This window comes from Canis aureus, chromosome 36 (assembly GCF_053574225.1).
Source record: "Canis aureus isolate CA01 chromosome 36, VMU_Caureus_v.1.0, whole genome shotgun sequence".
Lineage (NCBI taxonomy): Eukaryota > Metazoa > Chordata > Mammalia > Carnivora > Canidae > Canis > Canis aureus.
The window spans coordinates 970210-996081 of record NC_135646.1 but is presented as its reverse complement, the minus strand read 5'-3'; the positions used below and the strand labels follow the sequence as shown (position 1 = coordinate 996081).

The 25872-nt window shown below is 44.1% G+C and overlaps 1 long non-coding RNA gene across 8 annotated transcripts; it reads left to right on the top strand.

The window, feature by feature from the left end:
* Positions 1-1778: 1778 nt before the first annotated feature.
* LOC144305956 (uncharacterized) lies at positions 1779-23960 on the top strand. 8 transcript variants are annotated; one of them, XR_013372987.1, is made up of 7 exons: positions 1779-1943; positions 3580-3716; positions 4532-4599; positions 21058-21124; positions 21261-21366; positions 23334-23470; positions 23693-23960. It is a non-coding gene; the product is annotated as an uncharacterized LOC144305956 (long non-coding RNA). The 8 variants fall into 8 exon arrangements; XR_013372986.1 differs by having other exon boundaries at positions 21261-21927; XR_013372991.1 differs by lacking the exon at positions 1779-1943 and adding an exon at positions 1957-2370 and having other exon boundaries at positions 21261-23470.
* Positions 23961-25872: the final 1912 nt, after the last annotated feature.

Sequence of the window (25872 nt, the reverse complement as noted above, 5' to 3'; positions counted from 1 at the left end):
TGAGCCACCCAGGCGCCCCAAAGCCACCTGGGGGTTCTGAGGAGAGGAAAGTCAGTGAGAGGTAGTCAGGAAAGGTTTCTTGAAGGAGACAGGAGTTGAGGTGAGCACAGAAAGCTGTGTAAGATTTAAATAGAGATAAAAAGAGTATATTTCAGGAAAGAGGAACTACCTGTCTGAAAGACTCGAGGCAAGACGTGCAGTATTCAAGACCATCAGGCAGACCTGGATGTGTGACCTTGAGCCGGTTCCCTAACCATTCTGAGCCTAATGTTGCTCGTGTCTTCCCTGGAGGCAATGAGAATCAGCTAATCAGTATAATTCTCAAGGTGGTTGGGAGGATTATGTGAAATCGGCCCTTAAAGGAGCATCTAGAACAAAGGGCATCCATTAAAAGGTAGATTGTCATCATACTTATGATTAACTAGTACCATTATAATTTAATCAAGAAAAGTTTCCAACAAGAAAAAGGTGGGGCTGTCTATTGACCATCGAATGTGTCTTGATTACGGAATACCATAAATTTGAAAAGAAGGAATAATAAGAAATCAGTTCTTGAACAGCTGAATAACTATGAAAAAGAGAGTTAAGGAGGATCTAGGAGGTGGGTTTCAGCTGTATTTATGGGAGTGTGAGAACCACTCTTAGGCTCTCTTGGTAACCCAGGTATTGGCTTAAAGACGTCCTTTCATGAGAGAATAACCGTATGAAATGCCATTGTTCACGTGGAAAGAGATTTGGGCAGAAATGTGTGACTTTTCTCACCTCACTTGTTAAAAGTCATAAAAGCCCCTTCTCAGTTATTATTAGAAAGAAAAATATGTTTTTCCAGCGACATACTATTCAGGGACTGGGAATGTTTGTCCTGAACACCCCTTTTAGCAAGGGCATTATGCTATTATGCCAGGCTGAGATATTTATTTCTGGAGGTCTGGTGGTGTGGGGGGGTTGTTTGGGTTTGGCTGGGGTTGGGTTTTTTGAGGAGGAAAAGAGGAAGTGACTTGAGAGTAAAACATTCCTTCCTCAAAGAGGCAGATCCCATGATTTTAATTAGGAAGCCGTGTAGTGTGTTCAGCTGGGCAGTCTGTCAGCACTTGTGGGTCTGGCAGGCTCCGACAACTGGAGCTCAGCTGCTCCATACTCTGGAGAAGCTGACCACTAAGTCCTCACATTAACTGCAGATGGCACTGCAGGGCATGGCGTGGGTTTCCCACCACCATCCCTTCCACTCCCACCAGCGAATGCAGCCAAGCAGGGCTGGCTCCACCCTGTGGAGGGTCTGGATCGCTTGCAGGCTTAATCATTCTCTGTCCCCTCATCGTTGGACTCATGCAGCAGGAAAGTGCTCAGGTCAACACCTGTTGTCTCCAGGGGGAAGAGTCTCAGAAACTACAAAGCGCCCCAAACCAATCTCCTGTAGTTTCATATAGAAAAAAAAAAAAAAGAAGAAGAAGAAGAAGAAACTACCCTGGACAGAGAAATGTAGACTGAGGTCCTGCCCAATTACCCCCAATGCCGTCCGTTCCCACCTGGAGCCACTGAGACAGGATGCGGACCATGCATAAAGATTCCTCAGCTTTTTCTTTCTCAACCCAATTTCTACATTTTACACGTTTGTTGATAGTCAGCATCAGAAGAATAAAGGGCTTTGGTAGGAGTGTTGTGAAAAGGGTGATAAAACACTACTTCAAATTCGCTACTTATTAAAACTGTAGAAGTTTTCGTGCGGATGAAGGTCAAAAGTGTTGGCTGAATTATACTGTTTGCATTATACTTGCTGGCTTGCCTGCAGATTTAGGCATTCTTGTGCCACCTTTCCAGAGAAAATCAGAAGCTGCCTAGATAAAGGGTTGCTAGAGAAATGGAATGCGGTGACAGGAAGTGTAATCGCCCTCTACAAATCTGTGCTCTTGCAGGCCAAACGACTTTCCTTTGGCGGCATTACGGTGAGGGGTAAGGACGGACACGCGTGGGAACTACAGAAGATGAGGCCTTAACACTCCTCTCGGCATAAAAATCTCCGGAGGAATGAGAGGCCAAGGAATCTGCATTTTAATGTTCCAGCTGATTGTGATGCAATCATCCTCCATCCACAGTTTCAGGAATGCTAGCGGAGTCGAACCGCTGGAGCGCTGGTGTTGAAAGACACAACCACTTCCCACCACATGGCCTCTATGCTGATGTTTCAGGGGATCTGATTTCCATTTGGTATCGTGCAAGCCCCATCACTGCAAAGCCTGGGTTAGCAGTGTTGGCTTGAGTGAGGGAAGAAGGCTAAATATCCGGGATTTGCCAAATTCAGGATGTGTCTATGACATGACATTAGGTGTCAGAGAATTAACAAATATTTCTACCAGTGTCTTCAAAGGGCAGGTATTAATTTTCACACTAAATCATGCATTAGTTCAGGAAAAAGAGAGCCACATGAATTTCAAATTTAGGGTGCACAAAAATCCCCCCTTATCTACTTTTTGTCTCCTCTCAGAATAAAAGTTAGATTTTTTACCTAAGAAAATTTCACACTGTACAGATTTTAAATCTGTAGTTACCAACCCACATATTTCTAAGAATGTTATGCAATTTTAGTCATAAAGCAAAAAGGTATAATAAAGCCTCTTACAAATAACAATAATCTTAGGAACTTAAAAATAAGAATAGACCTCAATGAGAAACACCTATCCTTGACCACGTTCCCTAACTCCAAAGCACGTCCCAAGAAATTACTGGAGATGATTTATTAAAATCACCAAGCCAATAGGTGCTGAGAAAAAAAAAATCTGGAGGGTGAAGAGTATGATTTGGATTTTAGTGACCACATGGGCTCCCTTTAAAGATTCTTCTAGGAAGATACGACTGTGCTGTTTTCTGCAGAAAGAGCTCACGTCTTGGCTCTGCCTCACATCGGCTGTGTAACCCCGGGCAGGTTACTTGGCCTCCCTGAGCATCAGCCTCCGTATCTACAGTCGTGGAGAGAACAATGTCCACCTACAAGTGTGATTATTAGAAGTCAGTGAGATAAACTATATACTTAGTAAATCTGACATTTTCTCCATGGCAATATGAATATCTAATTGAGAAAGCAAGAAAAGCAAGTAAGGATGAAATAAATAATTTAGAGTCTTCTTTCTAAACAGTTAAGAAAATGTAACAGAGGAGATCACAACGACCAAGACGAGCCTTTAAGAGAAACTCGGGTTTAAATCCCGACTCGGCCATTGAGTAACCTCGCGGCTGAGGGCATCTACTGAAAGCTTCTAAGCTTTAGGCTCCTCGTTCGTGAAAAGGAGCCCAAGGGAGAGAGACCGTGAGAATTTCCAGGAGAGAAAAAAATATGAGCTACTTAGCATAGGGCCTGGAATAAGGTAAGTCCTTGCTCCACGGTGGTCGTTCTCCACGCCGTTATCTCATTATGATCATTATTATTAACAATGCAGAACGGATCAAGATGCTCGAATGTTCCTCTCCAGACAACCTTATTTGGTTCAAGTCCAGTAAGTTTGCAAAAGGTTAAATGATATGATCTTGGCTTTCTGGCAGAACAACTTTATCAGCCTTAAAAGCAACCTCTAAACTGTTTTCCAGATCACTGGAGGTTGGCCACGTGGTCCTCGGCTTCCAAGTCCTGGAGCGACTGTCATCTGTGCAGGCAGCTGCGGCCAGCCGAGTGGAGACCTCGCGCGCCTCGCGGAGAAGCCAGGCCCCAGCCCTTGAATAAAGAGGTGGGCAAGACGTTCAGCAATGTGGTGCACAACACGGGAAGTGTCTGTGCCCCTGGAAATCCATTCCATTCTGGTAAAATGTGGGCCTTGTAGACCCTTAAAGAGATAAAAATGTATATAGAGTCAACTCAGTTGTTCAGGTGGGTAATAAAAGATGAATTTAGACACGAATTTCATATTAGGTAACAGGTACACAAGTCATAAGCCAAGTCTTTGCTTGCCGTAGAAGCAGGTAGGGATGGGCTCCACCGGTGACTTCCAGAGAGGCCGGGGACGAAGGTGTGACTGCCGTTTGAGCCCGTGCAGTAGTGACCCAAGGCGGGGACAGTGGGTACGCAAGACTCTGCTCCTTTGGATCTTTAGAAAGAAGGTGTGGGGAGAGAAGCCTAACCCTGACCCGTGACTCCCGCCACCTGCTGCCAGAGATCAGCGGCAGCTCTCCTCTGAGTGGCTCTGACTTTCCGGGGAATCTGCACTCAGCCCCGGTTTTAGGGGTTTTCGCATGACCGCTAACCCAGGCACCTCTCATTCACTGGAAGACAGTGACATCCATAAAATCTATTTTCTCGTTTTCAGAAAGATCATTTTCTACCCATTTTCTTTGATAAGTATTTCCCACGCCCCTGTGTGAGGCACTCGTGACGTGTCCGCACTGAATGCCCCATAACTAGGCCCATCAGCCCCAAGAGACCTGGAGCCCCTGACGTCTGCCCTGGCAGGTGTCCAGCTACAGGTCCTAAAGATGGCAAATCCGAAGCTGGGTGGATGGGGGCGTGAGGATCTGTCTTGACTGTAAATCGGTGTTCCTCTTCCAGATGTGAAGGAAAGACAGTGATGCAGAGCCTGTGTCCTAGAGGCTGAGGACAGACCCAGTGGCAGGAAGGTTCCCACAGGACCCCTGGTGGGAGGTGGGGGATGACAGAGCCTGAAGGAAAGGAGAAACTGCACCTGCTGGGAGCAATCGGGAGAGCTTCCTGGAGGAGGCGCATTCCGGAGGGCCGGACTGGCAGGGGTACAAACAGGCGGGGGCGTCCAGAGCGCTCCTCGTGGAATCTGCGGGAGGGGAGGCTGCGGGGAGCCTGCGGGGGCCCCGAGTCCCGGCCGGTCCAGTCTGTGGGTGAAGGGGTCTCTGAGAACTGCTTTGGCAAGAGCGGCGGCGGCCGAGCTGTGTCTTCGGGACGCGGATCTGGAGCCGGGACAGGAGCGGCGGCCGAGCGCCCCGGGGGCAGGACCTCCTCGGCCAGGGGGAGGCGGGTCTGCACGGTCCGGGCCAGCTTCCCCGCTGCTCCTAAATGGGTTCTCGGGTGGGAGGACGGAAGCCGCAAGCCGGAGAGGGGAGGCCAGGGAGAGCCGGGGAAGGAGGAAGGGGGGTGTGGGGGGGTGCTTGGGGTGCGTGGGGGTGCTGGGGGTGCGGGGCGGGGTGCGTCGGGGTGCGGGGCGGGGTGCCTGGGGGTGCTGGGGGTGCGGGGCGGGGTGCGTGGCGGTGCTGGGGGTGCATGGGGGTGCGGGGCGGGGTCCGTGGGGGTGCGGGGCGGGGTGCGTGGCGGTGCTGGGGGTGCGTGGGGGTGCGGGGCGGGGTCCGTGGGGGTTCGGGGCGGGGTGCGTGTCGGTGCTGGGGGTGCATGGGGGTGCGGGGCGGGGTGCGTGGGGGTGCTGGGGGTGCGTGGGGAGTCCGGGGGGTGCGTGGGGGTGCGGGGCGGGGTGCGTGGGGGGTGGTATTAGATCCACTGCCCATTAGGACTTGGGAACTTGCAGTGAACATCTCCAACTCGCAAACGCCAGCCCCGGGCGCGCGCAGGGAAGGCCTGAGTCTCGCGCCCCGCGTTCTGCCGCGGTCCGTTCCGGGTTTCGACGATGTGCCCCAGCCCGTGGGATGCCAACGTGGGGGCTGCACAAAGGGACATGGGACTGCGCCGTACACTTTTTGCAAACTTCTTGCAAGCCTATGATTAGTTCAGAATAAAAGGGTTTTGTGGGGTTTTTTTGTTTTTTATTTTGCAGAAGTGAGCACACGTCGTGCGCCGCCCCAAGGCCGCCCCTGGCCTTGCTGCGTCTGCGGCTGCCCAGGCCCGGCAGCCCAGGGCGACCTGGCGGGGCACTGCCCTGGGGACCTGTCCCAGTCTCAGGGACGTGCCCCTTTAATCTTTGACCTTCCTCAAAACCCTGTACTACCCTAATCTCCCAAAAAGAGTTGTTATTTTTTTCTAGATGTATCAAAGTTCACAAGTTTTCCATTTCAAAGCCTTTCTTATTCTGTGACCTGGTGCAACAAAAGAGCAAAGAAAAAAAAGTTTTCTATTCACATTTTCTTTTAAATTTTCTGCATCTCAGATTTGTTCAAATCATTATACATTATTCTCGAAAAGCTCTACAGGTCCTTATTCTTTCTTGATTCTCTTTTATATCACTGCGACAATTTCAGCCCCCTACTTTGCCACACAAAACCCATTTTTCTGCAAAACTCTTAGTATGCTATAAATTCCTACTTGCCATCTCCTCTATTTTTAAGACTCCCTGATTATATGATGAAACAAGCATATTCATTTAAGATGCTTAGAACAGTCTGTGTCACATTAGTATTTAATAAATTAGAAATGTTTTATTTGCTACCTCCCCTTAATGCCTTTTAGAAGCATGATTTTTTTTTTTTTTTAAATTAAAGGCAGGCTGCAACCGGCAGCGCCTCATTTGGATGTGTCTGGAGTCTTGGAAGCTTGACACCCTACCTTCTCATACAAATGGACCGTGAGAGCTTGCGAGGGACACCCACATAACCAGCCAGATGAGCTGGATCAACCCTGCTGATCAATGTGATGACAGATGTCACAGCCATCTTGCCCTCACATCCTAGAAGTGTGATTTTTAAAAATTCTTTAGCTTCCAATTTTTATTTTTGATGTTAATAAATATTTTGCTTTATTTTAAATCTAAGGAAAATATGCAAAGATAGAAAATATCAAAACCAGAAAATACCAGAGCATTTTCTCATACTTAAAACTAGTTTTCAGATAAGAGGATTTTTTAAAATTCTCTGATTTTTAGTGCCTACTGCCTCTAAACAAGGTCCCAAAAGATTTGGTGTACATCCGTTAGTCTCCAGTCTCTTAGTCTATGGCGAATAATTATTCTAACTTAGAGCAAATTAGCTTAAACAGATAAACAAAAATCTAAGTCATCCCATCTGAAAACCAGGCCTTCCACTTTTTTTTTTTTTTTTTTTTGGCATTCAAGCCTTGCAGCCTAGAGATTATGTTTACTGTAGAGGTAACAGATTCTCATTTTCTTGGACCATTTTGAAGGATGGGCCACTCCTTGGAAGGGTGAGGTCCTTTCCAAAGTTAACTGGGAGGGAGAGAAGTCTCTCATAACCAAAGCAAGAACTTCGAGCCCACGTGAACTGCAGGGAGGGGATCCTTCTTGGATTCGTCATGTAGATATCACCATGTAGGCAGCAGGTCTTAAGTGAGGGGTGTTAAGGTGGCGCCTCCACATGGAGAGAGACTGGGAAATTGTGCCAATTCTTTGGAGCTGAAGAGGATACATCATCTATAGTAGTCTTCTCGGGCTGCCATAACATGATTCCACATGTCTTGTGGTGCAAACAATGTTTATTTTCTCACAATTCTGGAGACCAGAAATTTAAGATCATGGTGCCAGCAGATTCAGTTCTGGTGAAAGCTCTCTTCCTAGCTTGTAGATAGTCACCTGGAAGTCCTTCTAATGGGCATGCACTTGGGGTGGGGGGGGGGAGAGACAGAGACAGAGACAGAGAAAAGGAGGGGGGGAGAGAGGGAGAGAGAGAGAGATGGTTCTCTAGTGTCTCTTCCTATAAGGCCACTAGACATATGGAATCAGGGCCTATCCTTATGACCTCATTTAACCTTAATTACTTCATTAGAGACCTTATCTCCAAATGTAGCCACACTGAGTTAGAGCTTTCAACATCTGAGTCTGAAGTAGGACACACAGTCAGTTTCATAACAACATCCTAGGATGGTGTTTGGAGCAAGTCACCTGGAAGCCACCACTAGACATCATGACAGCTTCGTGATCATGCCCAAGTAAGAAATCCTCCTTCTTTGCAGTCCCTCAGGGCTCTAAGTTCTTGTTCTGTTGTGAGAGGCACATAGGGGCAGGATCTGAAAGTTACTCTTTAAAAAACATGCTGCATTTAACCTTTATCTGTAAAGCCTCTGGATTTATTTCTCTTCTGCTCTCCCTTGGCATATGTAACGTCTGCTCTGAGTTCCCCTTGTCTGCATTCAGATAAACTAAGGGAAGGGGACTGTGGCTGCACTTGGGCTAGAGATCCGGGCCATGGAGCACTGACTTCCCAGAGTTACCACATACAGTCATCACTGGGGGTGACAACTAGGAGCCCAAGTGAGCCCCAGCTGGAGCCTCTCTTCTCAGGTCAAATTCTGAAGGTTCAGAGATTATTAATTTAATAAATTAGGAAGTGTTTTCCATAATCCTTCACTTCTTTTTCTACTGTTATTTCTCCATTATTTCCCTTGGTCTTAGAATCTCAAAATGTGAGCTTTTTTGGAGATACAGTCTTTACAGAGGTAGTTAAGTACAACTGAGTTCATGTAAGTGGGCTCCAATCCAATATGACTCTAATCCAATATGACTGGTGTCCTTATGAAAAGGGGAAATTTGGATACAGAGACACACACACACAGGGAAGATGACGTAAAGTTGTGCACCTAGGGTGGCACCGTGTGAAGACTGGCTTATGGTACCTGAATCCAAGGAATTACCAGAAGCTGGGCAAAAGCATGAAGCAGATCCCTCCCTAGCACCAGAGAACATGGTCCAAGGCCAACAACGCCTTGACCTCAGACTTCTAGCCTGCAGAACTGTCAGACAATACATTTCTGTTGTCTAAGCCAGCGGCTTGTGGAACTCTGTTACAACAGCTCCAGAAATACTTCGGTGAAACAGGTTGAGGCTGGTTCTCATTGGCATTAGATTATACAGACCTTATTTGTTCGTTGCATTATTAGCCACTGATCATCTGGGACATTTATGGTTGATTGAAGAGTTCATCTTCAAAAGAAGAAAGACTGAACAGGGCCAGATGGGCATTTCAAGAGAACTGCTTTGAAAATATCAATTGCAAGGTAGTGAGGGAGAGTCTAGAGACAAAATTTTAAAGATGACAAAAATGATAGGAATGGAGACTAAGTCAGGGTTGCCAGGATTTAGAGAGGGAGAGAAGGGAGTGACTATAAAGAGGTCTAGGGAGTTCCCTGGTGGTGGCAGAGCAGTCCTGTGTCTTGATGGCTCTGGTGGTTGTACAAATCTGTACGTGGAATCAAATGTAATAGAACCATGCACACACTTGCCCAAAAAATAATAAGTGCACTCAAATGCTGGTGAAATCCAACTAACATTTACAATCTAGTGAGTAGCATTGTTCTAACATCAATTTCCTGGAGTTACTTAAGTTGTTGGTTACCATTGGAGGAAGCTGGCTGGTGGATACACAGGTCCTCTCTGTCACATTTTTGCAATTTTTATGTGACTCTGTAATAATTTCAAAATAATACATGTTTTACCAAAAAGAGAACTTGGCTGGGAGACAGGGGAGAGAGATTTTCTTTCTTTCAATTTCTACTACATACGTGGCTTCAGCCTGTGACCTCAGTGGCCCCAGTTTAACCAGCTGTTAAATTATTATCACAGGATGGGAATATTTGTATAATCCCAACCAGTTTTGAAGGACAGACTTCAAGGGCAGAGAGAGCAAAATATTGGGCATGTATCTTGGAACTTGTTAGAATTTCAGATCTTCATACAATATCGATTTAACCCTCTCTAGTAATTTCTGCTGTAGCTTGAACCCTGTGAAATAGTTGAAAATAATATAAAAAATGGAGCTCTCATGGAGCTGACACGGATGCACTCCAAAGTGACATCGTGTTTAATCAGCTGGCAGCTGGCAGTGGCTGCAATTATCAAGTGCAGATTATCTCTGATCCAGTACTGGCATTATTTTTAATTTTTAAAAAATGAAATAATTGATTCTGATAAGTGGTTCCAGACTTAGTCATTAGTATCTTTTGGATTTATCCCTGGTGTTTCTTTAGAGATCTGAGATCTAGTGCCCCTCAGTACAATTTTCAGGCAATATTCATATATTCCGTTTTCAAGATTTATTTTTAAAATGATGGTACTTAGGATACTTGGTAACTGAATAAACAAGGTAGAGAACAGGATTATGGATGGTCACATTTCTGTATGAAATATAAGTGCGTGGGTACATGCACATTGCATTTATTTTAATATATGCGTGGAAAGAATCTTAGAGAACAGACTCCATGCTGCTAACTGTGTTTATCTCTGAAGAACCGATATTGCAGGAGACTCATTTTCTGAGGAATATGTTTCTATAGTATTTAATCAATAAGGATTAAATTGTATTTGATGCCCCTTCCCAATCATACTGGCCAACAATATGCATATATTGATTCCATTCCTACATCACTACACGTGCGTGTGCACACACACACACACAGAATATATATTAGCACATCACTAACCCTGCAATAATGATGCACAGGGCAGTCTAGATTATAAGGGAAATCATGGGCATTTTACCTCTGACATTTTAATCCAGCCTAACCTAGCCATACAGCTCAAGGCTGCTGGTCCTGTTCCTAATACTTTGACCTCTTTGTCTGCCTCAGTACCTTTGGGATCGTCACACTGACCTCCAGTTCTCCTCTAGTCCTAGGAACTTGGTGTTGACAAGTAGTTTGTTGTGTTCAAACTGTAGCTTGTTTTATTCCTATGGCACAGAGATCCTTTGGGAATTCTTTCCCGGGGCACCATTCTTGCCAATCCCTGAGCCCTTCTGTTCTGCTAGCAATGGCCAGGGCGAAAGATGCCTAGCAGCATGGATAAGTTGTGAGGAAAAAGAGGGAGCTAAGTGTCGCACAGCCTGGCAAACACGCAGAGAGACGGAAGATGCTTGTTTTGGGTAAAGCATAACCGCAGCACCGTGACATCATTTACGCGAAGAAATTAAGGACATTATGAAAGAACAGAAGGTCACTGCCTGATGTGGCTTTTGTGCTTTTGTGTTTTTAAGTCTGAGAATTAAAGGGAGACCTGGAGCTCTCCATGAGGTGAGGAAAGCTAAAGACGACAAACACAATGTGTCACCAAGGTCTCAAAGAGCAGAAATGTGGAAAAGGAGCAGGTGGGAGGGGAGGGGCCTCCTGAGAAAGGGCCTCAGAGTAGCAGGCAAGCCTTCAAGGACTGTTGTCATGCTGAGAAGTTGGCCTTTTGGGGTCACCGACCCAGGACAGAGTATGAACTTACTGACAGCCTGAGTTCCCTTCTACTGAACCCCACTCCCCAGCCTGCATATAGAATTGAGTCAAAAGTTAAGACGTAGTCATGAAGAAAAGCCACAGGCCTTACCGTCTCTGGGAGAAGCTGGAGATGACAGCAACTAAGTACCAGCAATATTGTGGTGAGGGGACCCCAGCTCTGAAACGTTCATGAATCATATACTTGAACTCTTGATGAGAACCACTGCCCTGTCCCCCAGGAAACACGTCTATGCAGACTCACACGGATGTTTGCTAGTCTCAGGGATTTCAAGAACCCTGTTTAAGAACATTCAAATCAGTAAATTTCCTGGGAAAAGGTTAAAACTCAGTGGAAAAATAGAAAGTGGAATTTAGAATATGTAAGAAAAATACCGGGGGAGGGGGGAAAGAGAGGAAAATTAATAACAAAATAGAAGCCAAGATTAATAGGCTTAGCATAATAGCAAAAGCTCTTTGGACCAGAATTTGAACAGAAAAGTCATTTAGTAAAGCTGAATTTTTCTTCAAAGGAACAATAGAAAGACCCCATGGGTCAGTGATGGGAATGGGAAGCTATCTTCTATGAAACAAACAGGAATGAGAAGCCTGGTAGCCTATGCGAACACCTACATAATTTAAAATGACAAAAAGAAACTTGGTCAGCTTACCCAAGAGAACACAAGGGAGATTGCGGGTAATTGAGCTAAAATCAGAAAAAATAAAAGCTGGAAATGAGATGCAAATTGTAAGACACAAACAAAGAACTGTGCAAAGTTCTTTAAATACAGAAGGCATGAGAGACTGTTACAAGGATGTAGGCTTTTCAAATTGCTTTTTAATAAATGCCAATTTAAAAAATCTCTTAACAAAACTTAAAACTGTACAGGAATTGGGTTTGCAGAGTTCCTAGCCATCAATAATAACAAAATGGTGAAAAAAAAAAAAACAGTAATAGGCATGACACAAACCCTAAGCCTAAAACTTCATTCTCTTAGTTTTGTTGACTGTATCCTTTGCTGTGCAGAAGCTTCTTATCTTGATGAAGTCCCAATAGTTCACTTTTGCTTTTGTTTCTCTTGCCTTCGTGGATGTGTCTTGCAAGAAGTTACTGTGGCCGAGTTCAAAAAGGGTGTTCCTGTGTTCTCCTCTAGGATTTTGATGGAATCTTGTCTCACATTGAGATCTTTCATCCATTTTGAGTTTATCTTTGTGTCTGGTGAAAGAGAGTGGTCTAGTTTCATTCTTCTGCATGTGGATGTCCAATTTTTCCAGCACCATTTATTGAAGAGACTGTCCTTTTTCCAGTAGGTAGTCTTTCCTGCTCTGTCGAATATGAGTTGACCATAGAGTTGAGGGTCCACTTCTGGATTCTCTATTCTGTTCCATTGATCTATGTGTCTGTTTTTGTGCCAGTAACACACTGTCTTGATGACCACAGCTTTGTAGTACAACCTGAAATCTGGCATTGTGGTGCCCCCAGATACGGTTTTCTTTTTCAATATTTCCCTGGCTATTCGGGGTCTTTTCTGATTCCACACAAGTCTTAAGATGATTTGTTCCAACTCTCTGAAGAAAGTCCATGGTATTTTGATAGGGATTGAATTAAACATGTACATTGCCCTGGGTAACATTGACATTTTCATATTAATTCTTCCAATCCATGAGCATGGAATATTTTTCCATCTCTTTGTGTCTTCCTCAATTTCTTTCAGAAGCATTCTGTAGTTTTTAGAGTATAGACCCTTTACATCTTTGGTGAGGTTTATTCCTAGGTATCTTATGCTATTGGGTGCAATTGTAAATGGGATTGACTCCTTAATTTCTCTTTCTTCAGTCTCATTGTTCGTGTAGAGAAATGCCACTGACTTCTGGGCATTGATTTTGTATCCTGCCGCACTGCTGAACTGCTGTATGAGTTCTAGCAATTTTGGGGTAGAGTCTTTTGGGTTTTCTATGTACAGTATAATGTCCTCTGTGAAGAGGGAGAGTTTGACTTCTTCTTTGCCAATTTGAATGTCTTTTATTTCTTTTTGCTGCCTGATTGCTGAGGCGAGCACTTCTATACTATGTTGAATAGCCCTGGCGAGAGTGGACATCCCTGTATTGTTCCTGATCTTAGGGGAAAGGCCCCCAGTGCTTCCCCATTGAGAATTATATTTGCTGTGGGCTTTTTGTAGACGGCTTTTAAGATGCTGAGGAATGTTCCCTCTATCCCTACACTCTGAAGAGTTTTGATCAGGAATGGATGCTGTATTTTGTCAAATGCTTTCTCTGCATCTATTGAGAGGATCATATGGTTCTTGTTTTTTCTCTTGCTGATATGATCAATCACATTGATTGTGTTACGAGTGTTGAACCAGCTTTGCATCCCGGGGATAAATCCCACTTGGGCATGGTGAAAGACAACCTAGAGAATGGGAGAAGATATTTGCAAATGACCTCTCAGATAAAGGGCTAGTATCCAAGATCTATAAAGAACTTATTAAACTCAACACCCAAGAAACAAACAATCCAATCATGAAATGGGCAAAAGACATGAAGGGAAATCTCACAGAGGAAGACACAGACATGGCCAACATGCACATGAGACAATGCTCCGCATTACTGACCATCAGGGAAATACAAATCAAAACCACAATGAGATCCCGCCTCACACCAGTGAGAATGGGGAAAATTAACAAGACGGAAAACAACAAATGTTGGAGAGGATGTGGAGAAAGGGGAGCCCTCCTGCACTGTTGGTGGGAATGTGAACTGCTGCGGCCACTCTGGAAAACTGTGTGGAGGTTCCTCAAGAAGTTAAAAATTGATCTGCCCTGACCCAGCAATTGCCCTGCTGGGGATTTACCCCAAAGATACAGATGCAGTGAAACGCTGGGACACCTGCACCCCGATGTTTCTAGCAGCAATGTCCACAATAGCCAAACTGTGGAAGGAGCCTTGGTGTCCATCGACAGATGAATGGATAAAGAAGCTGTGGTCTATGTATACAGTGGGATATTCCTCAGTCATTAGAAATGACAAATATCCACCATTCGCTTTGATGTGGAGGGAACTGGAGGGTATTATGCTGAGTGAAGTAAGTCAGTCGGAGAAGGACAAACATAGGTCTCATTCATTTGGGGAATATAAAAATTAGTGAAAGAGAATAAAGAGCAAAGGAGAGAAAATGAGTAAAAATATCAGTGAGGGTGACAAAACATGAGAGACTCCTAACTCTGGGAAACGAACAAGGGGTATTGGAAAGGGAGGTGGGCGGGGGGTTGGGGTGACTGGGTGATGGACACTGAGGGGGGCACTTGGGATGAACACTGGGTGTTATGCTATATGTTGGCAAATTGAACTCCAATAAAAAATTTAAAAAAAACTTTATTCTCACTCATTGGTTCATTCCATCAATGACCAATTATCAGAGCATTTTAATGGACATCTGAAATTAATAAATCCACATAAAGCACTCATTAGTTATTGGCTATTAGCATTGTTATCGATGTTTCTGCTTGCCAAGCATGCATTTCTCCTGTTGTGGTACATGAGTCCCTTTTCTCCCTTTGGAAATCATTCTCAGTCCATGTGGATGGGATGCGGCTGACCTCTGCTGCTAGTTTCTGGAAGATCCCCTACTAAGAGACTAAGGCACCCAAGGTAGCACATTCCTCAGCCATGATGGTGAACTCACGGATGGACCTATGACCCATGCAGACCAATGAAAATCTTCCTTGAGATATTTGCTGATACATCCTCTAAGGGACAGGGTTCTGAAGGTCAGATAAGCCTGGACCACCCAGGGCCACCACAGTCCCTACAAAGGCAGAACCTGTCTAAGAATAAAAGAAAAAAATCACCCAAAGAACAAAGTTTGAGTCCAGGAACACAGCTAGGATGAAATCACCCACTTCTATCTCCAGCTTTTTCAGTTACATGACCCAGAGATTCCTTTTTCTTGCATGAATTGGTATGAATTGCATTTCCATAGCTCACAAACCAGAGTCCTAGCCTGAAGAGCTTGCTATGTGCATACGTGCTGGGGAAGTATCAAGGTCTAAGGCAGATGAGGACTCTGTCCTATGCAGCCCAGAGTCCACCAAGGCAGTCTGCAATGAATGACTCATTACAGTGTATTAGGAGTCATTAGAGAGGAGCTCAGGAGTTCAGGGCTCAAGTTTACTAACAGGTACATCTCACCTGGTCTTCGAGATGAAGGAAGACTTCCTCAGTGAAGAGACACTAAGTCTGAGACATGAAGGAGCGAAAGGAGTTCCTCTGGTTGAAACAGTCAAGGATACACATTACATGGAAATGAAAGCATCTACAGATTTTTTAAAATGTGAGATATATTAATTTCTGTAACAATAAGAAATTCTATATAAAGGAGACAGTGAAAGAAATATAGACATGTTCATGAACATACAATGTCAAAGATTATTCCTGTAATGAGCCTCTGGGGACCTGACACTGTCCAGGCAGTTTAAATGGCAGATCGGCATTCTACTGAGGAGGTGACACTTTAGGTGTCCTAAGAACTAAAAATTATGTTAGTGGCCTTAGAAAAGTCATGTAAGCTTTTAGGCATTAATTTTTTAAACTCTAAGAGCTCTTGCACTAATTAAATCCCATGATGCGTCTCCAAGTCTAGCTTACCACAGCTTAAATTGGACATACTGAGGTATCATTCAGATACTGACCAAGGGCTCACTTTCTCCAGTCCCTACTTCACGAGGGCCTTTTCACTGCATATCCTTTAGCTGTAAGACTGTAACTTATCTAGAGGTCTTGACTTTTAAAGAAAGGTAGAAGCTCAAGTCCAGGTTTCACATTATAGAACGTAGAATGCTGGCTTTTGAAAATCAAACAGCCCTCCCAGAGCTATTCACAGAAATGTGTCTGGATTGAGAAATGATAGGAAATTAAGTACGTGAGGTACAAGTATAAAATAATGTGTCTGGCTTCAAAACAAACATACCAGGTAGGATGGGGTCGTCCAAAGAAGTCCTGTGGGACATGACACCTCATCGCAGACACTCAGCTATACACAAGGTATTTTTGGAAACCACCTTTTTTGAGTTGCCTTTAGAGGCATTGCTTGTTCTTTTAACTACCATGATAGTGATTCAATGTGTCTTTCGGACGACTTTTTTTTTTTAAAGATTTTATTTATTTATTCATGAGAGACACAGAGAGAGGCAGAGACAGAGGCAGAGGGAGAAGCAGGCTCCATGCAGGAAGCCTGATGAGGAACTCGATCCCAGAACCCGGGATCACACCCTGGGCTGAAGGCAGATGCTCAACCCCTGATCCACCCAGATGCCCCCTTCGGATGACTTTTGAAAACAATGTAAAGGTACTTGGCTCCAAGTTAGATGAATAAAGTGGATAATCAAGCTGTAGAATTCCACTTTGACGTGAAACATGAAGCAGTGAGTTCGTCCCCCCAAACTGACTCTAGGGTGATTCCCTCTAAGATCTAAAAAGAGCAAAGTTTTGAATGATGGCCTCTTTTGAGAGTGTGTCTCCCACTAGGATGACTCCTCAAGAAACATTCCGTGTCTACTGACACATAGAACATTTCCCAATCCTCTGTTACACAAAGTTGAAGACATGTAAAATTAAGGTTGGGGACGCCTCTGATAATTCTGCGAATTCGTCATTCCAAAATATTTCAGAGCCTGCAACATGAGCCATGCCCTGTACACAACAAGCATCTAAAGAATAAGCACTATTGCTAACTTCAAAACAAGGCAAAAGCAAATGAGACCTAGAGCTCACCCCTAGTTTACATTCCTCTCACGGGACCCCTCACAGAGAGTGTCTGGCAATAGACAGTGACAACAGCCTGAAAATTCAAGACTAGAGTGATGGGACTTTCAAGAAATTAAACTTAATTTCTGAACAACATTGTGAAAAATAAATAGAATCCAACCAACTATATTATATATATAATATTATATTATATTATCAGAGACAAGAAAAGTTTTGTAAATTGTATTTGGAGTAACATCTTTAAGTAAATCCACAACTTCATATTACCTCTAAACGTCAAACCAAAGTACTGTAAGTACTTGAGAAATCTAGACTATGGTCTTTCCTGCATGTTTTCCTCTTTGTCAGTGTAAATCATTGTAAAAATTCAAAGAAAATTACTTGTTAATTTTTCTAACTCTAATAAAAAAATCATGTATTTTAGGGGTGCCTGTGTGGCTTGGTCAATCAAGCCTCAGTCTCTTGATTTCAGCTCAGGTCATGATCTCAGGATTGTGAGATTGATCCCCACCTCAGGCTCTGCGCTCAGTGCAGAATTCGCTTGAGATTCTCTCCCTCTTCCCTTCCTCCCACTTGCATGTGCTCCCACATTCTTTCTCTAAATAAATAAATAAATAAATAAATAAATAAATAAATAAATAAAATCTTTTAAATAATGATCTATTTTAGTATTCTAGCTTTCCCACTTTACTGAGAAATACTCAAAAGGGCAGTGGGAACAAAAATTTCCTCAATAATTTTAAATGCTTAAGATGCTTGAGGAAAAAGATGGATAATTTACATTACTCTTTTTTTTCTGAATCTATGTGTATACAGAGGTAAATTTTTTTAAATACTAAAAAATGAGAGAAGACCAAAGAACAGTGGGATGGTCATCTTTTACCAATAGCATACCCAATAAAACATTACACATTTACTCTGGCAACCATCTTTAATTTCCACTTGAGAGAACTTAAATGCCCTCAAATAGAATTTACTTCAGGTCAGAAGCCATCTAGAAGCATTTCTCTAAATTTAACCTTAGTTACTCATATTGAAGCCAACATTACTCTTAAAGCAAATACAGTAAGCACCGATACATGATTTTTTCCCCCTAAGACAAAGGAAAGCACACTTTACTTCATCCATCTAATAAAATAACCTGACTCAAAATTGTGACTGCATCAGCAGATCCATCTGCCCAATTCTCTGTTAAAAGATTAGGGATATGTCATTTCAGGGTGTAAATTCTGCAAGAGAGCTTGTACTGCTCTGCTCATATGGAATTGATTTGAGCCAAAAGTGATTTTACAAGACCAACATTTTCATGTTTTCCAGGTCAGCACAATCCCACAGAGTAGAGTGGTCCCAGAGGCATGGACCAACATCTCCAAGAACCTAAATACGGCCCCTGGGAAATGGGTCTCTTTCAGTTGACATGGTCAGCATTTCATCATTCTAGCTCCTTCTCATCCTTAAATTCACATAGAAAAAAATGTATTTCTAGAACACAGATCGAAGCTCTTCTCACCTCACTTGATATTCTTCTACAGTTAAACACTAAAATCATCTTGCACGTTTTCATGATTCACATGTTTTCTCCATCTCTAATCAATTGACAGGTACTAGTTGAGGCTGCTGTGGGGACCTAGGGGACATGGCCTTTGCCTCAGCTGGATTTCAAATTGTTGGGTAGATAGTTGGCACGTGGGAAAGAATAGCAACAGCTGTGGGTGAGTGTTCATTTGTGGGGGTTACACTGTGCGTTTAGGGGGAATTAAGAGACAGGGACCTGCTTGGGAGCTGTACTGTGCCATGAGCAGGGAAAGGGGTATTGGTACAGGGTGACAGATGAATGTCATGCTGGTAACATGGCATGTTCAGGACCCCATGACTGTTGCTTGCTTGCAGAGTGCTGGTTAGGCGAGCTAGCTCACTGCGAAAAGCGTCCATGTCCTTGGCTGTATAAAGAAGATAAGAACATTAGCATCTTCATGGGTAATAATGAGGATTGTTGGAAATGATGCTTAGCTATGGCACTACTGAGTAGTCAGGGCTTCAACAAGGCTTTGACTGATGGATAGGATTTTGTTAAATAAAGAGAGAGAAAATTTCACAACAGGGAATGTTATGTGAACAAATTCAGTGGCAGAAATGATGCTGTTTAGGCATAAACACTCCTGAGATTTTCAAGCTTTGTACCAACTTACATGAGGAAGATCTAGGCTCATAAAATGAATATTTCACATATTTAACCAGAGGAAGAATACAGATTCCTGCTCCCATTTCCCTGCAAATTCTGATTCAGTAGGTCTCTGGAGATATCCAGAAATCCGCCTGTTAAAACACATTCATGTATTTTGATCAATTTTGGAGACACACTAAGCCGATGGGTTGATGTCGTGCCCAGTTTTTCTATCACTCTGACACTCTGGCTGTTTCGTGATTCTCTGAAAGTACATTTTAAAAAATTATTATTGAAGTATACTGGATGAAAGTGTATTTTAGCATAATCATTAGATGCTAATTTAAAGAAAGATTAATAACTCATGGCTGTACATTCTAGAGACAGAGTGTGGAGTAGCTAAGAGGGAGCTGGAAAGTACAGAGAGAATCCCGGAATGGTGGGGTGACGGTAGTCACACACACCCCTGTGTTCTACAGACGAAAAACCTGAGACCCAAAGGAATGAAATGACTTGGAGGAGCTGGACTATCAGAGACCTTGGATGAGAAAAAGCCTGCTCTGTCACTTTGCATAAGCCCTTTAAAGACTCCAGTATTGTGCAGCGTGCGAGTTAGTGGCTGGACAGTAGAAGGCCCGGGACCTGCCGACTTGCTCAAAAGTGGCGCTTCAGCAGGTGCAGAGGCAAGGTCCTGAAAGGTACTAAAGAAAACAGGTAGTGATTGCCCTTGGATGCCATCAAAGGTGTACGGAAGGTGTCCGTGGACAGACAGGTGGCCGTGTAACGTCCCTGCCAGGCATGGAAATCCGCAACCCCGGTCCGCCGTATGAAAGCAGTGGCATCCCAGCAATCCCTCCCCGCTTCAATTTGGAATCGGACAGACTCTTAGTAAGTGGCGCTAATCACACCTAACTCCAGCCCTCCCAGTGACACAGGACGGGACTTGAGCCATTCTGCACACCTAGATAAAAACAAACTTTCGTAATACTGAGCACTCCATCCCATGCGTCGGGTTTGCCTTGGGCATGTGTAGTTGGTCTGTGATTTTGCCTGGAACATTTACTCACCCAAGTTCAGAATCTGGTGACAGATGTGTGTCTTCACCTCTATCCTAAAATGTAACTTTTCCTCTACTCATTTTTGGTTTATGACTACCCTGAATTGGGATGTTCTATTAACTGCTTAATTCCTAGAATATGTCCAGGCAAGGAGGATACTTACTAGAGTCTCCCAACTGTTGTCATTTTTAAGATAAGGTGACCTCACTAGGCGTGGGTCATGGTCTCACTCATCTTCTAACCTCTGTGGTGCTATGTCTTTTTAAATTGCACTCTTCTCTGAAACGTGGACCAGTCGGTGCCAGTCACATCGGCCGGAGACCCCGAGTTATTCCTGATACCTGCCCGTTTCTCACACCGTAGACCCAGCTCATCACCGATTCTCTCCAACATCTACTCCTCTCACCATCTCCGGGGTGGCACTGCTCTAACTGAATTAAACACACTAACACTGGGGGGACATTTGTGCACAGCACACCCCTGGGACCTCCTAGATGGCAAAGATCATGCTTAACCAACTGTTAAAGATCAAGATTCTTCCATCTGGGCAGAAATTAATCCTTGGCGAGGAAGTTTTTCTTTGGAAAGCACAAGGACAATGGAATTGCTCTGGAAAGAGGGGACTTTAGGAAAGGGCAGATTTTGAAGGTGAAAGATTTTGGAAGACCTGGAAGAGTGAAAGTGCCCAGGGCCCGGCACACCCCTTCTGTGCCACCTGCGGGGGGCTGGTGACCAACCAGGAGGTCGGGGCTCGCACTGCCTGCAGTCCTCAGCTTCCCATTTGCATTGGCCTCTCCAGCCCTTTCTAGCCCAGTGTCCTCCAACCTGATGTTTATCCCATCCCTTCCTCTCCATCTACAACAAGGAAGAGGAAAGAAAAAAAGGAAAAACAGCAAAGGGAAAAATATCAAAGAAAAAGATATATCTGTACTGTTTTTTATCAGTGGGGAGAAGAGGTTTAATTCACTCTGTCACCAGCTTTGCTTTCTTCCTTTAGTACCTTTATTGAATACTTAAGCCTCCTTTTCCCACAGACGACAGTCCTCGTGAACCTCTGCTCACCTCAGTGGATCTCCACCCTGCTGGGCGCTGGATGGGCTGGTAAGCTTTCTGGAAATGCTGATGTCTAATCCAGTGAGTGGGAGGTGGGGAGCGTAAAGCTCTCTCTCTATTTTTTAAAGTATCCTAGAGTCTCACCTCTGTGTAGGGCTGAGAAGCACTGTTTTTGTATGTCAAGGGTCTCTTGTAGCCAAAATGGAGGAAAAGCTGACAAAACAGAAGGAAGTAAATGGAGAAAGCAGCCCTGACATTGGGGGGAAAACAGGAAATGGGAACGAGAAAAGGTAAGAAAGCTTCATTTAGACTCCTTGGGAGATTCGGTCACGTGCAGGGCTCCAGCAGGAGTGAGGCCTGGGGTGGCAAGCCTTGTTTCCACCAGGCAAGGATCCTCTGGGCTGGGGCCTGGCACTGCTGAACCTCAGTCCATTGCTTTTTGACCTAGTGGGTTTTGTAGGGTGAACCAAGTTTGAATCAATGCCAGCTCTGGTGGAGTTGGGGGAAGTAGGTATTGGGAGGCAGGCGGGTCTACATTGGAGCTTGGGTTCATGGACGCCCAGAAAGATCTAGTCCCTGTTGTTCTGCCCTTGGAGCTGGGGTCACAGCCTGACCAGCTGGGTCAGGAAGATCCGAGGACCTGCAGGGTTGTGAGGAGGTGCCTAGGCAGGGAGGCAAATGTGGAAGCAGTCACGCGGAGCGAGGTCCTGTAGGTCTCGGCTCACACCAGCACTGCTGCCTGGACCAGCCTGGACCAGCCTGACCTGGCTGGGTCTCCCCGGCGAGCTCCACTGGGGACGGATGCACTAGAAGAACATCAGCAGGAATATGAAGCAGATGAGCACAAACAGGTAATGTGAAGCAAACCGAAAAGGTCTGCAAAAATGTAACTGCTAATAAGTTAACCAAATATTAGGATATAGTCTGAAGATAAAATGTGATTGATGAGTTCACATTGAAAGATCTTCTTTATAAACAGCATTTAAAATATATAAACATAATAGAAAGCTAAGTGATTTTGATTGAAAGGAAACAAATGTCTTGACTTTCCATTGGCTTCTGTTGAGATGGTTTTCCATTAAAGGTGCTGGCGGCCTCTTCACCCATTCCCATGATCTTCTCCTGGGGCCAACAGGGGACATTTGAGCCCTGATGGCCTGGGGTAAGACCTTCATGGCATAAAATAGAGCAGGTGGGGATGAAAGCTAGGGCTCCCTTCTCATTAGGATAGTACCCAGTCCAGACAGAGCCATGCCCAAGACACCTCAGTTATTTGATGAACTTAGTCTTCTCTTCTCTGCAAAAACGTCAAGCCTGGAGATGACCTTTAGCGTCCAGGAAAGGAAATTTGAGGAGATAGCATCCCCTGCTGGTAGATTTTATTATCACCAGAATTTGAGGTCTGAGCGTCAAAGGAAGGGTGGATGTGAGATGCTCAGCAGATGAAGCGTGGTTAGTGTGAAACCTTCTTGCAAAAGTGTGATTCCTTCCAACAGGTCCCCTGACAGCTCCAGAGCTTCACCTCGCCCTGCTTTCACATTTGGCCTGGTGCCTCGTTCATGTTTAGGCAGTCACCACCTCTTTTCTTTTCTCTAACCCAAGTACCAGGAAGAGTAAAGCCACGGGATGCCTTTGGATGCCAGTCTCCTGCTACCCCTAGCCTTTTGTTCTTTGAAGTAAAGATAAATGCCCTAATTTCTTATCCTTCAGTTGTAGATTATCTTTTTTTCCTCCAAATTCACTTTTCAGAGAATTTCCCTCCTTTCAAAAAAAGAGCTTTTCAACCCACATCGCAGAAATCTGCAGCCTAGCTCTAGAAAAACAAATCCCTTCTTATTCAAGGAGAGGGGAAAAAATCTAAATACAAATACACTGTAGTTCAGTTCTTGACATGCCCCAACACCACATCATGTCTTGGTTGGCCAAATTCTATGGAAAACCTCACCATTGTTTGGTTCATGGCCATGGCCAGCTTCATCCTCAAGACCTCCTCCCCTTTGGTTGACACTCCTTCTCCAGGGTGGGTGTTTCATGATGTCTCTTGGCTGCCTGAGACCCCCAGTGGTGGCTCCCACTCTCTCTTGTTCCTTTTGAGAGCTATCTGTTGTGCTCAGACTTTGTTCCTCCAATATCACTCTCCCTAGACTTAGAAACATTCATCATGGTCCCAATCCCCTTTCTTATGCGATAGAAAAAAACTCACCATAAACAACATCCCAAAGGAAACAACCTGTTCGAAGTCCTCTTTTCTTTCCAGATAAAGTCACCTTCACGTAAGGAAAGGACATTAATAATGTAAATGCAAGTAAAGCAAGACCGTCACGGCACAGATCCTCCCACACGCTCACAGTGCACTTACGGGAGAGCAGCTGGAAGCTTTGGAAAGTTTGCTGGGTAGGTCAGCATCTCCAGAATGGTGTCCAAAGTCTCTTCCAGTATCGGGTATTTGCTGTTGTGAGTGGCCATGGGTCTCTGAACTTGTTCAGTTCTTCTTCTCTAAATAAAATAAAATAATAACAGTAATAATAGGTCCATGCATTTAGTATGGTTTAATTGCATCCATTTATAGAATATAATTCTTTTAAGTTTGTAATTTTCTCTTTTCTAAAAATACAGCAAATCAAAGGAACTGCGAATTACAGCATTTTGCCAGGATGCCAAGAAATCAGTAGCAACAGAGACTTATTGACCACATTCTGTGATTCTTGATCTGTTAATCAACTGAGACATGGCTTTACTCTTTAAAAGAGGCAGGGAGAGAAATACCTCAATTTCTAGCTATGTTCCATCTCTGTGTCATCGGGCCAGATGAGATTATACCAAAGTTACAGAAACAAGACCTGGAACGCTGGCTGATTACTAAGTCACCTGTGAAAAATTCAAATATTCAAGCAAATTTTACCCAGAGCATATCTTTGAGGGTTTTTTTTTTGGGGGGGGGTGTTATGTTTTTGTTTGGCAGGAAAATTTAATTGAGTCATTTTAATCCTTTCTTCATTTTAATAGGAACATGTAGGCAGAGGCCAAAATTGCCAATCAAGAGTCTTTATCCACATGGGAAAATCCTAAGGACATTACTTATAAATGGTTTAGCAACATGTCAGATATTTGAAAGGCATGGGGTGGGAAATTTTGCTCCTCAAAAAACAAGAGCTTTTTCCTTCACTCCTTCGGAAACACCTAAATCATGGGTTCCTTCACTATCAACTCAGCAGCTGGGACTTACCTTACCGTTGCCCTATTAAGCAGCTATCACTAATCATATATCTGCAAGTACGGATGTCAACTAGGTCAGGATTCTCTCCTGGAAAGTCTCGTGTGGGGGATGGACATGGACCCAACTCCAGGTGGGGTGACCCTGTGTATTACGGTTCCACTTGTCAAGGTCATTCACTCGCTGACAGAAACTTCTTTCCTTACTAAGTGCATACTCACCATAAAAACCAGCTTTCACTTGGAGCGGTGCACTGCCACCCAAGGTTCGTGAAGAGGCTGGGGCATCTTATTGTCAACCGCACTACAGGGGATCCTCGTGAGAACGGGCAAATGCCCCCCACCCGTCATGGGTGAGCTTCCTGCTCTTGCCATTGCCACTCGGATGTTGGTGCTGCTGGCCCAGGTCTGCCTGTGGCTGAGGTAAAGGCTACAAATGCTCAGATTTCTCCAAACAAGACACAACACACTCTTAGGAAAACAAAACAGAGCAATAAGCTGCCTGACAAAGGCTCAACTCCAATATAAAAATGTGCATTTTTGAGGAGCATGTTGATACCAGGCCCCAGGTGAAAGTTTAATTCAGATAATCGGGATGACGGTGAGAGGTAAATGCAGGGACTGGCAATAATCTTTGTCATTTTCCGAAGTCTCATCTTGATCGTCTCTGTCCTCATCACTGCTGTGAAGGAGGTTCAAATGCCTGCCTTGTCCATTTCCTCATACACTGAACGGAACCATGACCACCAAATTATCACCCTGACTCAGAACATAACCCTTTTCTGAAAGGGCTAAGTCCTCAGTGATTTAACTCTTTCCAAGGAGTCAAGAAAACTCACAGGTAATTGTACCTGTGCTCTTCTCCAGTCTTTATGGTTTACATGCTGTCAGACAAAGTCATATTGAAATCTGAGTTTCCTCAGTCAAAAAAAAAAAAAAACCCTCTAAATAAAAATGTACTATTTAGTTACTTGTCAGTGCTATTCCTTCCAAAAGAAGATTTCCTATAAACCTAGGATTTTCTTTTTTAAATCCCAATTTTTGAAAGGAAAAAATCTCTCATCCTTGACCTACTCAATTCAAGCCGTATAATGCTATTTATTCTACGAGGAACTGAATACGAATTTAAAAGTAGACAAAGGACTTATGACATTCACAAATAAAGAAATACAAATGACCAGCTAGGATATGAGAAAGTTTCACTCTTTTGATTACCAAAGTAGTGCAAATGTAATTGAGATAGTTTTTCTTCTCATCAAGCTGGCAAAGATTCTTACTTCAGATGATCGTACTCAGTGTTGGCGTGGAGGGAACGAGGCAGGCTTTCGCGTGCGCCACTCGTGGAAGCATTGAGTGTAGAACCTATCTGGAGGCAATCTGTCTTCATATAACAAGGGTTTCAAAAGACAAAAAATAGAGCTTGGCTCAGGAATTCCACTGCTGAGAAACCATAGCCGACTTGCAAATTCTCCCCTAATAATCCATTCTCTCCGTCATCCTCAGGTGATTAAATCCCTGAATTTTAGCTGGGTCCGCAGCTGCCCAGAATAAACACTGCAGCTCCAGCCACCCTTACTGCCGGA